This window comes from Desmodus rotundus, chromosome 5, assembly GCF_022682495.2.
Source record: "Desmodus rotundus isolate HL8 chromosome 5, HLdesRot8A.1, whole genome shotgun sequence".
Lineage (NCBI taxonomy): Eukaryota > Metazoa > Chordata > Mammalia > Chiroptera > Phyllostomidae > Desmodus > Desmodus rotundus.
In genome coordinates, this window is record NC_071391.1 from 101,625,641 (window position 1) to 101,642,680 (window position 17,040).

Genomic DNA, 17,040 nt, shown 5'->3' on the forward strand with positions numbered 1-17,040 from the left:
AAATCCACCCGTTACTCTCTGGGATGCTTTCCCAATTAAATATTTGACTTGGAATATGACACTTAAAACTGGAAATACGGGAGAAATTTCATTCCCAGCCTCCGACTTCTGGTTGGGAATGCTATATCCAGTTATGTTTTTTTTATCATACAATTAAAAAGTGAAGATAGCTCTTAAGGCTGTTTCATAATGTGTAATACGTGCTTTATATTTTATGAACACATAGAACCTGGTACTTGGGTAAAGACTGTTTTTATGAAGAGATCCCAATTAGAAATGTGGCTTCTTTTGTGAAGGAGAAAAAAGAAGAGCATTGCCGAGGCTGCTGGCCCAGAGCAGCTTACATTTTATTTCCTGTGGAGCTGAAGGCACAGGACAAGTCTTTCATAAAATAAGGATTTTGGAGTATGTTAGAAACAACAGGAAGTCCGGAGGCTTTTCTCCTCCACATTTGCCTGGTTAGAAAATAGTTTCTTATGTAACACCTGTACGATAAAATATTTAGCATTCATTAAAGACAGAGGTAGCTCTGTGTATTGACATGGGAAAATGTCCAAGCCATATAGCTAACTGGGGAGGGGGGGTAGTTGCTGAATAGAATGCATCAAATTACCCCGTTTTTATAAAAACGAATGTTAGCATATGTTTAGAAATAAAAAAACTGGTGCAAGGAAGCACCAAATCTTGAAGGTATTGATATTAAAAGAGGTTATCACTGAGAGATGAGATTAAGAGACATTTTTACTTGTCATGTTTTATATACTTTTTGATGATTTTTTATTGTTCTTTAAGTACAGTTGTCTCCATTTTCCCACCAACAGTTTTTCATGCCCACCTTCCACCCTCAATCCTATCCCCTTTAAGCTTTGTCCATGGGTCCTTTATACATGTTTCTTGACATCCCTTCCCCTTCTTTCCTCCGTTACAGGCTTCCTGGTTTCCATGGGAAAGGCAGCAAGGCAAGGCAGTGTAAATGGTTTAGGGCTGACTGGTTTGAATAATTTCTGTGAGCTTTTGGCTACAGGGGTGGTCTCTATTTGCCTGATACCTGGACATAGAATGATTTAGGACTAGAGAAATGTCAGTTTGGTGTGTGGGAGTTAAAGAAGGTGGTCGAGGAATAAAAGCTCAGGATTGGTTGGTTGTGTGTGAAAGGTATGCTCCATGCCCAGCCCTTGGCTAGGCCTGGGAGGAGCAGTCTTCCCCAGGCCAGCAAAGTTTTGAAGATGCCTAAACATCATAAAATTTAAAAAATAAAAAACATGATTAATACACAGTCCACTGCAGACCTGTTGCATTAGCCTCACCCACTGGGGAGCTTGTTAGAAATAACCCTCCTGAATCAGAGCTGCATGTTAATCACAATGCGCAGGTGATTCGTACGAACACTAACATTTTCTCTGCACTCAGATGTTTGAAAAAGAGGTAAGCAAAGAGATTACTGATGCCCAGAGAAGAAGATAATTTGCTCAAAGCCACAGAGCTGGTAATTTGCAGAGCTAGAATTCAAACTGTGGTCTATTTGACTTGAAATCTCATTTTCTCAAGTGACTGCATTAAACTTTCTCCTCTATTATTTATGTATGTGTGTATGAGAATGTTCACATGCGTATGTGTCTATTTTTGGCATATATTATATAGTAAGTATGGAAATGCTACCATGTTAATATCAAGATAAAACGGCAGGAAGTTTTGAAGATGTTTAAAAGGTTATATTGTGGTGAGAATTGATTTCACTTCTCCTAAGTAAGAGCCTCACCTGAATTTTATAGACTGGGAATGTGTTACATTTCCTCAACTTTTGTTTCATTTAGTGGTTGAGCCAGACAGGAAGGTTCAGGCTGGAAACTCAAGCATCTCTGTCATGGCTAGTGATCTTGAGCACTTTTTCATGTGTGTCTGGGCCCTCTGTATGTCCTCCTTGGAGAAGTGTCTGTTCAGGTCCTTTGCCCATTTTTTAATTGGATTGTTTGTCTTCCTGGTATGGAATTGTGTGAGTTATTCATATATTTTGGAGATCAAACCCTTGTCTGAAGTACCATTGACAAATGTATTTTTCCATACAGTTGGTTCCGTATTCATTTTGCTGATGTTTTGTTTAGCCATGCAGAAGCTTTTTAATTTGATATAGTCCCATTTGTTTATTCTTTCCTTTGTGTCCTTTGCTCTAGGGGACATATTGGTGAAAATATTGCTGAGTGGACTATCTGAGATTTTCCTACCTATGTTTTCCTCTAACTTCTGTTTACATTATTATTTTTATAAACAGGACAATAGTTAACAGAATAATTAAAAGTAAAAACTGCCAATCAAGCCTTCCCTACACCCCGACTTCCCTATAGACATTTAGAATGTAGTTAGTGGGTCATACAAATTCATTCATTTTTAATGCTACTCCCAAATGTCTGTGTTGAAAACCGTGTTCTCTCAGATCAGCCTTTGAAATCATTGTTAGCCTGGTGAAATGTGTGTGGGTTGTTATTAGCATAGTCAGTGGAAAAGTCCACGTTAAGTTAGAGGTCGTCCTGACCTCCGCAGGTGCCTCAGATCCCGCCCCTCCCTCATCAGCAAGAACAGTTCCAGCCTGCCACTGACAACCTGAGGAATGGCTTCTCCTGTCCCTTCTAAAGTTTTTAAGTTATTTGTCTCCCTTACCTTTTTCCTTCTTTCATCTCATTTCATCCCTAAAATTCCCTAATATTTGGCTTCTGTCCCAATCTCAATGGTGATAAGAACACATTATGGGTTATTTAGTGTAGTTCTTTATAAATATATATTTTTTCAGTGATGGTGATTCATTAAATAAATGTAATATTTTTGGACCCTTGGAAGATTTCATATAAATAAGTTTATAAATTAATCAAAGTCCATCATCAGACCATGGTTTTCAGTGTTGGGTGATGACCGTCCTGTTCTCGTAGACGGCACTGGATTTGCTGACGATCTTCTCATCACCTCTTCTTAGTCTCCTTTACCTCAACTTCTTTGTAGCTAATCAAGTTTTTCTTTTTCCCCTTTCCATTTTTTAGCTTTTATAAATCTACATTCTCCTTCCTCTGTAAATGGTTAGTTTGTTTTTCTTTTTAATTCCTCCTGGTCTATGTCCACCCAGATGTATTTTCTCCCTCCTATCCCCCTACCACTTCTTTTCTCGGATCACCTAGTTGGTTAAAGACCACCACTCAGGCAAGTTATTTTCCACTACACCCCCCACCTCTCTTTCCACCTTTGGCACCCGAGCATTACATCCAACCAATTCCCATATCCAACCCTATTTCCAAATATCTCACACAACTTTGCTTCCATCTCCCCTGGGACTGCCCTGGCTCAGATCCCCTCCCCTGTGGCTGTGCCTCCAGTCTCCGATCAAAGTCCCCAGTCTGTCTTGCCTACGAGAGTTTTCATTAACTAAAGCGGGGCAGTTGTTTAATCACACTCAGAGAAAGAGCTACCTCTCAGCTAGAAGCTAAACAGAGTAAATAGAAAAGCAATAATCAAATTGACAGGTGAGTTTGCCAGACTCAACAGTGATATAAAGATTCAAGACCTGGGTCAACTGGCAGAACTGGTTTGGGCAGATCAGAATCTTCTCAGGGTGTTAACTAGACAGACTGGCCAGGACATTCTGTCTCAGTGGATATGGCTAAAGCAGTTAGGCTGAGGTCATTATTAGAACTGTCCGCTGGCCTTTGGATAGAGAAATTTCTTTAATCGTCTGTTTCCTGAGAATTTGGTAATGCTCTTATACAACAAATTTGGAAAGTAATTTTTTTATGGCAATACATAGTGTCCCTACAATTGTGGCAAACATGATCCAACTGTTTCCATCAATGTACCCCGGACAGGGCACTTACACAGGTAGGGCTTCAGGAGGGGTGGGGGAAGGGAAGCTATACGAGCATTTCCTCATCTGGTCTGTGAAATGTCCGCTGGTCAGTTGCCTGAGAAAGTAATTTTTAGCAAATTACTTTATTTTATTTTGCCTATTTATTGACCTAGTCTTGAGGGGGTAAGAAATATGGTCAATACCTTACAATGCACCTATGCAATGTGTGTGAGTTATTAGCATAGTCAGTGGAAAAGTCCATGAATTGTTTGGGGTGCATAGGTTCTTTTGAATTGTGTATTACAATCAAATCTTACAATACACAGGACAGCCTCTCTACAACAAAGAATTATCCAGTCCAAAATCTCAGTGGTGCTGAGGTTTAAAAATTTTGATTTAAACAGACTCTTCCTGTAATAAGTTTAATCAGTAAACCTTTTTCTAAAACTATGTTTGAAGACTTTGGCTAAAGTTGCTCTGGCATCAAGTATAATCTGTTCTGCATGGCAGCCTCGAAGATTGGAATGTAATAAAATCCTAACATACTTAAAGGAAAGAAGCTTCTAGATCATATGACCCTCTCAGTACCCGGACCTGTTTACAGATGAGCACCCTAGGACCCAGAAGTAGAATCCTACTGAGAAAATGATTTAACTTAGCATTTCAGCTCCCTCATTTGCAAAATGGGGGTGATAATTCTTGTCCTAATTACCTAACACACTTTTTAAGGCCCAAATGGGGAGATTTATGTGAACACACTTTCTAAAATACAAAGATGTCTACATATATACATATAGGGCTTACCACTGACCGTGACCACGCAGCTATAGTCAAACCAAGATGAAGATCTCTGTTCACATAAGTTTTCTGTTTTTTCTTTTAACTCTAATTCATTGTATATTTGAGCTCTTTTTTACTCTAAATATTGGTCTATACATAAATAAACAATCAAAAACATGAGGAAAATTTAGTTCCTACCCTCAAGGAGTTCACTGTCAAGTTGATTCAAAGTTGATACAAAGTAACCAACTCATTTTATGCAAAATATATACTTAAGTAAGAAAAGATTATCTTCTATATGGTTGTAGAACAAATTTATCATAACAATCTGAAATATGAGGATAGCCTATGTTTGTACTGTAATGCAGGAGCCCCAAACCAGGGAGCTGCTTAAGTGTCTGTGATATTCTGAAAAAACCACCCAGAGGGCCAGCAGAGGTGGACATGCTGTTTATTACATTGCAGGGGAGCGCACCAACGGCGGCAGGTTGGGGTGAGAGAGACCTCCTCCAGTCTGAGTCTCGTTTTAAAGGGTCCCAGACAAAGGCAGCATGGGTCCGGGTTGCACAAACCTGTGTGTGGTCTGGAGTTACATTACATCAGTGTGTATGTGCAGAAGGGAAGGGTCAAGAAGTGACAGGGGACTCAAGAGTTGGAATATTTTAGTTTAAAGTAAATACTTAATAAACCTAGTAGGCAGTGCATATGTTAAAATTATTGTTTCAGAAGCTGCAGATAAGACCCACCACTCCAGGGAGAGACAGCCGACCTCCTGGGGTACCGTTAAAGATTACCGCCTGGGGAACAAGTGGAGACACCCAGGCCATTGTGTTCCAGGGGGAGAAAGACAACCACCTGCCCCTGGGAACAGCTAACTGCCTAGGGCGAGAATACTGCAGGGTTGTGTTTTTTAAATGTAATTTTCCCTGAATTTCAAAACCCCTCACCATACTTTGTTCTTTGTTATAGAAAGGCTGGCTTGGAAGGAAATGTAAGACGGTCTGTTAGGATATGAACCTGCCATCTTCTCAGCTTGCAGCCATCTAAGTAAAGCGGCCATAAAGATTCAATCCTTGTCTCTGCTTACTGGGTTTGGTATGTGACGGGCAGCACTAATGCCAGTGTCTTTCCAGTTTCAAAGGTAACATTGGTCTGTAACATTATATGATTTGGGTGTAAATTATAATCTGACATCCACATACACTACAATGTGCTCACCACCAAAAGTCTAGTTTCCCTTGTCATCATACAGCTGACCCCTGTTATCCACTTTGCCCTCCTACCTTCCCCTTCCCCTCCCATAACCACCAATCTGTTTTCTTTATCTATGAGTTTATTTTTGTTTTGTTTGTTTGTTTTTGTTCCATATATGAATAAAATTATATGGTATTTTTCTTTCTTTGTCTGATGTGTTTCGCTTAGCAAAACACCCTCAAGGTCCATCCTAACAAGGACCTTGTTTAGGTAATATGGATGTTGTAACAATGTTAATTCTTATTTGTGAGCATGGAATATCTTTCCATTTATTTGTGTCCTCTTCAATTTCTTTCAATATATGTCACAAATGGCAAGATTTCATTTTTTAAGGCTAAATAATATTCCAGTGTGTGTGTGTGCGTATCTCATCTTCTTTATCCATTCATCCATCAGCGGACACAGGTTGTTTCCACATCTTGGCTATTATAGATAATGCCAAAATGAACATATATCTTTTCAAATTAGTGTTTTCATGTTCTTCAGATATATACCCAGAAGTGGAATAGCCTAGTAATTAGTGATGTTGAACATCTCATGTGCCTGTTGACCATTTGTGTGCCTTCTTAGGAAGAATGTCCATTCAGATCCTCTGCCCATTTTTAAATTGGGTTGTTTGGTTTTTGTTGTTGTTGTTGAATTGTATATATTCAATATACAATTTATTCTTTACAATATACAATATATTCTTTATATATTTTGGATATCACCCCTTACTGGATGTATGATTTGCAAATATTTTTCCTTATTAGGTGAATTGTTTTTTTGTTTTATTGATGGTTTCCTTTGCTGTGCAGAAGCTTTTTAGTTTGATGTAGTCCCATTTGTTTATCTTTGCTTTTATTCCCCTTGCTATTGGAGTCAAATTAAAAAACATTGCGTCTATGTTTTCTTCTATGTATTTTACGGTTTCAGGTCTTATATTAAAGTCTTTATTCCACTTTGAGTTCATCTTTGTACATAGTATAAGATAGTGGTCCAGTTTTATTTTTTTGCATGTGGCTGTCCAGTTTTTCCAATACCATTGATTGAACAGACTGTCCTTTCTCCATTGTATGTTCTGGACTCCTTTGTCATAAATTTGTTGTCCATGTACATATGTGTGGGCTTATTTCTGGACTGTTTTTTTTCGTTGGTCTCTATGTCTATTTTTCTGCCAGTACCATACTGTTTTTATTACTACAGCTTTGTCAAGTAGTTTGAAGCTGTGGAGTGTACTATGTCTGGCGTTGTTCTCTTTTCTCAGGATTGCATTGACTATCCAGGATCTTTGGTGGTTCCATATACATTTTATGATTTTTTTGTTCTATTTCTGTGAAAAATGCCATTGATATTTTGATAGGCATTGCATTAAATCTGTAGATTGCTTCAGGAAATATGGATGTTGTCACAATGCTACTTCTTATTTGTGAGCATGCAATATCTTTCCATTTATTTGTGTCCTCTTCAATTTCTTTCAACTGTATTTGTTTATTATTTGTAATAGTTTTTTTGGTGGAGTCTTTAGGGCTTTCTATATGTAAAATCATATCATCTGCAAATACTGACAGTTATTACCAGTGCTTTCTGGTGTGTTCACCTCACTTAAGTTCTTCAGCTTCAGAATTTCTGTTTGATTCTTTTTTAGAGTTTTAATCTCTTTAGTAAAATACTCCTTCTGTTCATCAAGTTTGTTCCTGAGCTCACTGAGCTGCCTTTCTTCACTGACTTTCTTCATGGTCCCTACTTTGAATTTCCTATTAGTTAGATCATAATCTTCCCATGGTTTTAAATTTTGTTTCTGGAAAACTGCTTTCTCTTTGTGATACTCTGTTACCATAATTTTTTCATTGTGCTTGATGAGTTGTTCCTCTGCCCTTCCATTTGGACTAGGGAACACTTCTTATTCAGTCAGATAAAGAAAGCTTTGTTTGCTTCGATTCTAACAGTTGAAGTTGGTAATCAGGTGCCTTTCTTTTGTTTTCCAGTAGGTGGCACTATAGTATAAAATTTTGATTCGTCTTACCATTGTTGGGTTTGGGCTACAAGTGAAAGCCAGCATTTTCCACCCGCACCGCCTCTGCCGGAGGTGCCACTGGTGCCCTCCAGGCCTCCGCTGGTGCCCTACAGTCAGTCGCTGGTACTTTACTGCTGCCGGTGTTGCTGTGGTTGTGGGCATTGCTGTCCATGTCAGCGGGGTGTCGGGCGACTGGGTCTTGGGCACCGTCTTCACAGGTGTGGAACCGAAAGGGGAGGTTTGGTGGGGAGCCAGGGTCTCAGGCTCCTCGCTTCCTCTACTGTTGTTGAGTTCAAAGGCGCCACCGCCGCGGGTGAGGGGGCTGGGATCCAGGCGCCACTGAAGCAAAGGGACCTGGGGAATGGGCCTGCCACTGCCACTGCTTGGTTCCCTGTGGCCACAGGCGCGGGGGTAGGGAGCAGTGTCGTGTGTCACCTCTGCTGGTGCTATAGGGTTCCTTGGGGTTGCGGATACAGCCACAGCCAATGGGGACCAGAATCGTGGGCATCCACCTCGCTGCTGTCTTTTAATATTGAGGTGGGGCGTGTTATGGGTGGGTGCCGGGGTTGCGGTTTCGCCGGGACTGTGGGCTCAGCCACCCCGGCTGACCCAGCCATTGGCCCTCTTAGCTGTTCCATTTGCCCTCTTCTCTGTGTGCTCCAATCCACCCACTTTCTGGTGTACAGATCTCCGTCTCTCTCCTGCGTCCTGGTGTACGGGTATGGGCACCTTTTTTGAGTTATAGGTGTCCTACTTGGTGTAGACTGAAGGGGAGAGATTAAAAGGAGCTGCCATAATGCCGATGTAATTCTTGTTAACTTTTGAACAAGTAAGTTTCTCTGGGTAAGTCACTACCCAGAGAAAGGCCCTTTATCAAAGATAAATAATATTTTCAGTAATTAAGCAATTTCTTTTTAAAATTCAATTTGTTTTTCATTCATTAATAAGCAAGTGATTAGCTATATTATGAATTAACATTATTATGACTTTCAGGAAAGCATAAGACTCTATTCATAGGAATTAATTAAGAATCTCAGGTTTACGCCTTGGGGATCTGACACTGATTATCTTTCATAAAGTCACATTTCAGCTTCATACTAACTTTGGCATGAACTTAGAATGTATCACACCACTGAGCACCAGAGGAACTGGGGAAATGCAAACACTAATGGAGATTTTCTTATGTGACCGAGAACTACTAAAAGGGAAGCAAGGTCTTTCTGTGAGCAATGATTTTTAGCAGATAGAGGTGGAGATGCAGGTGAAAATAAGAATCACTACTGTAAGTTCTCCATCTAAATTTCTCAGACTCTGATACAGCCTGCTAAGCAATGGTGCTTAAACTACCAAGCAAGAAGAAATACCTAGGGATTCTGTTAAAGCGGCTGAAGCCCTGGTTTCATCCTACAGATTAATTCAGTAGATTTGAGGTGAGGCCTTGAGCCTTTTAACTATTGAGAACAATACCACCCTAAGGATTGTCTACAATTCTGATGCATGTGGACATTGATGGGAGACACTTGGAGAAACAGTGCACTCGGGATTAAGAATCCCTGTAGCAGTTGGCAAAAGCGTTAACAGATGTGCCACACCCCTCGGGTGTGTGGAGGTTGAGAACTACAGCTGTAAAAGGACAGCAGAGCTTCAAAGTCTAAAAGGACTCAGTATAGCATTAAAATAATGTATTATTTTTTTCAACTGAGCTCAAGTAAATGTCCGGAATAATAATTTGTATTAAGAAGTCAAGTCCATTTCTGGGTTTCACTCATTAATAAGTGTTTCACTGTCCACGGATGACCTGGTACACTTGGCATTAGAATTCAGCCTGGTCGTCATTTAGGTAATCCTGTAGGAAAGGGTGAAGAAGTGTGAAGGTGTAAGCTCTTGTGAAAGTGTAAGGTACTTAAGAAAATCCCACTTGTTCCTCAGCTGAGTGTCCTAGCCAATCTACCTAGTGTGATCACTTTTTTTTTCTTTAAGTCTGAACTAAGAAAAAAACAATTTCCTTCACTTTGGCTCCCTTCGTGGATAGTGCACATAGAATTCATTCTGAAGGGATCCTGATAAATATGGATGATTCAAATAAATGTTTTAAATTTAACATGCATTTTTAAAATTGTTAGTATAAAACGAATGTCTAAGGAATGAGGATTGTGCACCAACTTCTTCCGGGAATGACCCAGAAGCAGAAAGAGAAATTCTTTCTTTGAAAACACCAGATAACATTTCAAATTCTATTATGACGAGGACATGCTAGTTCAGAAGTGTTGAAACCAGGGTACCAGAAAATGCCCAGCAAGGGTGGTAAAGCACACCCTAATAGGAAAAGCCAAACACACAGGTGTCATGAGCTTCCTCAAACTAGTGTATTATCAAAAAGATGTGGAATGAGCAGGGCTGAATGACACATTGACAAGCCCCATGGACTGGAAGCCATCTGCAGACGAAGCCACCTGGAACACAGATTGTGCATCGTGAGCAGCAGGAGAGACACTGGCCTCTTTTGGTTGGGAGAAGTAAAAGCTTACATGTCACTCATACACACAGTTCCTGCGTCAGAAGAGGCCTCCAGCTAGCTGGAACCTAGTACTGGTCTCTGCCACAACTCCTGCAAAGAACAGTTTCAGGAAGAACTCATCTCATTGAAAGATAATTGTTAGTCAAAAAGGATTCAACACATAGTTTCAAAAAAGATAATAAAGGAGAAGAAACAGGAAATACAAATGGCAGATAAGGACCTCTCACCAGAAAAAAAAGTCACTGAAAAACATAAAAATGTAGAATAATCATATCATCACAGATTCTAAATCCTTTGTAAGTTATCTAAATTTGGTTACAAGTTACCTACCGCTCATGTGGTCAAAACAGAGAAAGTCTCAGGAAAATAAATTCTGGTTGAAAAAAAAAAGAGATGAAATGTCTGTCAGAAATGGGGTAACACATTGAAGAGTAAAAAAAGGAAGAGTGTTTTGGTTATTATCTACATAATATATCACCCCAAATCTTATGGGCTAAAAACCACAACAAAAGAATGCTCGTGAATCTGCCATTTTGGTTGGGCTCAACAGAGATGCCTTTTCTCTTCTGCATGAGGCATTCACACAGGCAGTTCAAGTGAACTGGAGAATCCACCTCCCAATGGCTTACTCGCTCAGGTGGCTGGCAAGTTGGTACTAGCAGGTGGCTGAAAGCTAAGCCAGGTTTGTTGGCCAGGAGTGTGGGCTCCTCTCCATATAGGCCTCTCCAGAGAGCTGCTTGGACCTATGGGCTATAGATGTCTGTACAACATTGTATCGGGGGTCTAAAAACAACTGTTTGAAAGTCAGAAATTGGAATCTGTTGGTCTCTTAAGCCTAGGCCCTGAAACTGGCAGTGTCCCTTCTATCATCTTCCATTGGTCAAAGTAGTTTCAGAGTTCACCCAAGTTTAAGGTGAGGAGGCTTACACTTCCACCTCTTATGGGAGGAATAGCAAAGACATTGTGGCCATCTTTAATCACCACAAAAGAATTTTGGAATCAGAAAAAAAGAGATAGATATTTTGAAAAGTTGGTGAGAGCTGCAGAAGACAAAATTGATAAAAAAGAACACAGTACATAAAAGTAAACAGTTAAAAGGATTAGTGAGAAAATTATAGATGTGGACATTACAGATGTCCAGACATAGGAAATCCAAAATAGGCGTAATTAGTGACCATGAGGAGAATGGAAATAAGGAAAAAAATCATTTAAAGGGATTTACATATCTCACAATATTCTTAAATAAAAGTCTGGAATATAATCCAGTTATAAAAATCTAGAAATAAGTTAAAAAGTATAACAAATATTCTTTTATAAATGTTTGTATTTTTGTTCTCATGGTTATTCTTATACAAAACCTTTTTATAAAATTCTATATTCCTGCCCTGACTGGTGTGGTTCAGTTGGTTGGGCATCGTCTGGCAAAGTGAAGCATTGCTGGTTTGATTCCCCATCAGGGCACATGCCTGGGTTGCAGGTTCGATCCCTGGTTGGAGTGTGTTTGAGAGGCAACTGCCTGATGTTTCTTCTCTCACATCGATGTTTCTGTCCTTCTCTTTCTCCCTCCCTTGCCTTCTCTATAAAAATAAATAAATAAAACCTTTATAAGAAACTCTTTATTCCTCTCTTTTAGTGACTAATGGTTCCCTACTTTGAACAACATTGAAGTTAGCCAGGAATACTCATTCACCATCTCTTCCCTTCCACGTGCTTCTAATTTGAGATAATGTCCATATATATGGCAATTGTGAGTTTATATATTCTCTATCCTCTCCTTATTTTAAAGTGTGTTGTATCTATATTGTCAGAGCATGTAATGGCCTGTAACCCTTATTTCCACAATTTTAACTTAGGTTTTTTTAAAAATTGAGGTGAAATTCACATAACATAAATTTAACCATTTTAAACTGTACAGTTCAGTGACGTTGAGTACATGTATGTTAAAAATGTCAAATAACCAGAAGATCTATTTAGTTCCATAATATTGGCAACACTCCAAGAGGAAACCCCACGCCCATTAAGTAGTTACTATCCATTCAGCCCATTGCAACCACCAATGTGCTCTAAGGATTTACCTGGTCTGGATACTCCATATAGATAAAATCACACAACGTGACTTTTGTGTCTATCTTCTTTCACTTAGAACAATGCTCTTGAGGTTTATCCATATTGTAGTGTGTAGTAGCACTTCATTCTTTTTTGTGGCTCAAGAATGCATTGTGTGCATCTATCACAATTTGTTTATCCATCCACTGATGGACATTTGGGTGTTTCCCCCTCTTGGCTGCTATGAATAATGCTGCTATGAACATGCATGCACACTATTTGTTTTAGTAGCTATATTCAATTATGTTAGGGATATACCTAGAAATGAAATTGCTGGGTCATATGGTAATCCTACATTTAACTCTTTGAGGAACCACCAAAGTGTTTCCACTGCAGCTGCATTCTACATTTTGCCAGAGATGTACACGGGTTCCAATCCACAACTATGAGGTCTGTCCAGGAAAAGTCCAACCATTATTAATATAATGAGAATGGTTTGCACAACACTGATGGAACCGGGCAGCCAGGGAGAGTGGACTGGAATGCTGCATGCATGAACAATGATGACTTCACTGTACGAGTCAGTGGGGGCAGTAGACGCTGTTGAGTGAGCATGTGTACTGTGTGGCCGTCACATTCAAAATGACAGAGCAAAGAATCTGCATCAAATTTTGCATTAAGCTTTAACATTCTATTTTAATGATTCAGAAGGCTGCAGCTATGGGCAACTGCTGATTGGCAGCTTCATCACAACAATCATTAAATTGTTGTACATCATGTGTCATGCAGAATTTTTTGGCAAAACATCAAATCACCCAGGTGGCTCAGTCCCCCTATAGCCATGATCTGGCACCCTGTGACTTCTGGCTTTCCCCAAACTAAAATCACTTTCAAAAGGGAAGAGATTTCAGAATATACATGAGATTCAGGAAAATACCATGGGGCCACTGATGGCGATTGGGAGAACTGTGTGAGGTCCCAAGGTGCCTACTTTGAAGGGGACTGAGGCGTCATTGTCCTATGCACAATGTTTCTTGTATCTTGTATCGTCTTCATTAAATGTCTCTATTTTTAATACTACATGACTGAATACTTCTGGACAGACTTCATATACTAACACTTGTTCTTTTTTAAAAAAAATCATGCTCATTCTAGTGGTTATGAATTGGTATCTCATTATGATTTTGATCTGCATTTTCCTAATTACTAGTGACATTGAGCATCTTTCATGTGCTTAATGGCTTTTTGATTAATCTTCTTTGAAGAAATATTTATTCAAGCCCATTGCCTATTTTTTAAATTTGGTTGTCTTTTTGTTGGTGAATTGTAATTCCATATGAATTTGAGGATCCATTTTTCCATTTTTGCATAAAAAGCCATTGGAATTTTGACAGAGATGTATTGAGTCTGTTGATTACTTTTGATAGCATTGCCATCTTAAGAGATCCTCCAATTTATGAACATAAGATACACTTCCAGTTTTTTGGTCTTATTTACTTCAGTGATGCTGTATAGTTTTCAGTGTACAAGTATTTCATTCCCCTTGTTAAATTTATTCTAACCCCACACTGGAGACAGCCCCCCCCACTAGTCACGTAGTGGCCGTCCCTGTTGTCAGGTTGGGAGCTGCAGTATGGCAGTGCGCATGTTCAAGAAACCCTTACCTTACATGTATTTACTTCATGATGGCCCCAAAGCACCACAGCAGTGATGCTGGGAATTCAGATATGCCAAAGAGAAGCAGTGAAGTGCTTCCTTCAAGTGAAAATGTAAAAGTTCTCTACTTAATGAGGAAAACATATATATATGCTGAGGTTTTAAAATATGTATATGCTGAGGTTTATATCCATAGTAAGAACAAATTTTCTATCCATGATACTGTGAATTAAAAAGAAATTCATGCTAGTTTTGCTGTTGCACCTCAAACCATAAAGGTTTGGCCACATCAAGTGGTAAGAGCTTAGTTAAGTTGGAAAAGACACTAAATTTGTGGGTGGAAAACATGAAAACCTACTACCTACCTACCTACATACCTACATACATACACATACAGTACCAAACCACTTGGTACTTTCTGAGGTTTCAGGCATCTGCTGGGGGTCCTGGAGAACATTATCCCCACAGAGAAGGGGGAACTATTGTAGTGTGTGGTCTCACTTCCTTTCAACATGAAAAAACTTCTTTCGCATTTCTTGTAAGGTGCTTTTCCTAAAAAATGAATTCTTAAAATTGGAGAATGTCCTCAATTTGCCTTCATTTCTGAGAGTTTTGCTAGATATAAGATTCTTGATTGAGTTTTTTTCCTTTCAGCACTTGGCATGTAATTTCATTGCCTTTGTTACCAAACAAAAGTGGGTTTTGCCCGCCAGCTGCTGAACACAGGCATAAGACAAAGGTTGGTGGGAAGGAAAGAGGTCTTTATTAAAATGTTTCACAATTTGGGGAAATGAGGGGCTCCCTGGCTTCAGACCAATCTCACACAGACAACCCAAAAAGATTGAAACCCAAAACAATGCCCAGAAGTCCCACTCCAGCCTTACGTGTCCTTCAGAGCACAGGGCTGCTAGGCAGACTGCTGTCTGGCTTCAGGCTTCCTGGAGTGTGAGTGCGGGCGTGTGCCACCATTGCCACACTGCAGCTTCCTGTGCCAGGGGGCCAGAGCCACTGCCAGCTGCTGCAGCCGGTTGTGCAGGGGATCTGTCCACCCGGATCTCAGAGGAAGAGAAGGGGCGAGTCTCTGTCTTCCCTCCATTTAGTTCCCCCAGCGCAAGCTTCTGTGTGCTCCACAAGATCCAGCTACCTAGCCAATCCCATCCTTTTCCCAGGCTAGACTGGCGGCTCAGCACCTCCCCATGTTGCCATGCTCCAGAAGGGAGCAGGAGAGCTTTTCCTTCTGTCAAGCACCCTCACCAGTCTTGCACAGAGCCTCCTGTTTCCTCAGTGGCCTCCCAGAACTCAGAGAGAGTCCTCAGCCAGACTCCTGTTCATGGTTCCCAGAGTGGTCCCCATTGGATGTCAGTTCATGGCCTCCAGATCCCCACCAGATCCCAGTGGTCCCCCTGGAACCCCAGTTTGTGGCCCCTGGAACCAGAGCTGTCCCCATCAAATAAATCCCAGTTGTGCAGAAACCCAAATGGTGCAATGCCCAAGTGGCATATAGCCCAAATGGCCTGAAGCCCAAGTTGAATAAAACCCAAATGGTCCAGTGCCCATTTGGCACACAGCCCAAATGGTGGGCATGGCCTGCCAAGTTGCCTGGAACCCAAATGGCACAGTGCCCACATGGCACACCCTGAATGGCCTAGTGCCCATGTGGCCTACAACAGAATTGCAGGTGTGGCCTACTAAGCAGCTCCACAAGTGGCTCTGCCCAGACCCAAATGGCATAGTCCCCAACCCCCAGTGTGCTTGCAGGTTCAGCTCACCCCGTCTTGGGTCCCTGTCCTCCCCGGATATGTTTCCTTCCACCATCCTGGCATTTTCAGAGGCCAGTGCCTTGAGCGGTGGTGCAGGGAAATTCCCTGAGACTGGGAAATCCCATCAGTTGTGCTCTTGGGGTCAGTCTGTCACAGGCAGCTGGGACCTAACTAAAGTCCTAAGTCCCATCTGGGTTGCCCAAATGTTACCAAACAAAAGTTGGGGTCGGCTGCCCACCACCAAACACAGGTATAAGACAAAGGTTGGTGGGAAAGGAAAGAGGGTCTTTATTAAAGTGTTTTGCAATTTTGGGAAACAGGGGACTCCCCGGCCCCAGGCCAATCTCGCACGGACAATCCAAAAAGACTGAAACACAAAACAATGACCAGAAGTCCCACTGTATCCTTATCTGTCCTTTGGAACACAGGCTGCTAGGTGGACTGCTGCCTGGCTTCAGGCTCCCTGGAGTCTGCGTGTGGGGCTGGTGCTGCCATTGCCATGCTGCAGCTTCCCAGGCCCCTACCAACCCCTGAAGCTTGTTGTGGAGGGGCTCTGTCTGCCCTCTTTTTAAATCTCCTGGGGCAAGCTTCTGTGCACTCTGGAAGGGTCCAGCTCCCCAGCCAATCCCAACCTTTTCCCAGGGTAGGCTGGCAGCTCAGCACTTCCCCTTGCTGCCATGTCTCGGAACGGAGTAAAGGGCTTTTTCCGCAGTCATAACTCTCACCAGCCTCTCACAGACTATGTGCAGACCCCCTCCCGCAATCACATCTCTGCCTGGGGTTAGGGAGATCTGTGTCAGTTATCATGCTAGCAGTGCAGCTTCACCCCAACTGCCGTGGGCATTTCCTGTGAATCCTCCTCACTTGAACCTTACAGTCTAGCCAAGTCTGATACAGATCTATTTTTACCACTTCCACCGGGTCTCCACTGTTTCTGGTATGTCAATATTTAATCTTAATAGGGTTTTCTTATACATGGTAAGTTTTCAGGATTGTGCTGTCTTCCAACGTTTTTATTCTGACATGTGTGGGTGTGGATCATTCTGCTTTAGGTTTGCTTTCTTGCGTTAATGTTTTCATCAACTTTGGGATTTTTAGCCATTATTTCTTATAATTTTCTGCTTGTTTTCCTACTGGTTTCCCCATTACACATAAATTGACATTTCATATTTCTCTGAAGCTGTTTTTCTTCCTCCTGTTCTTG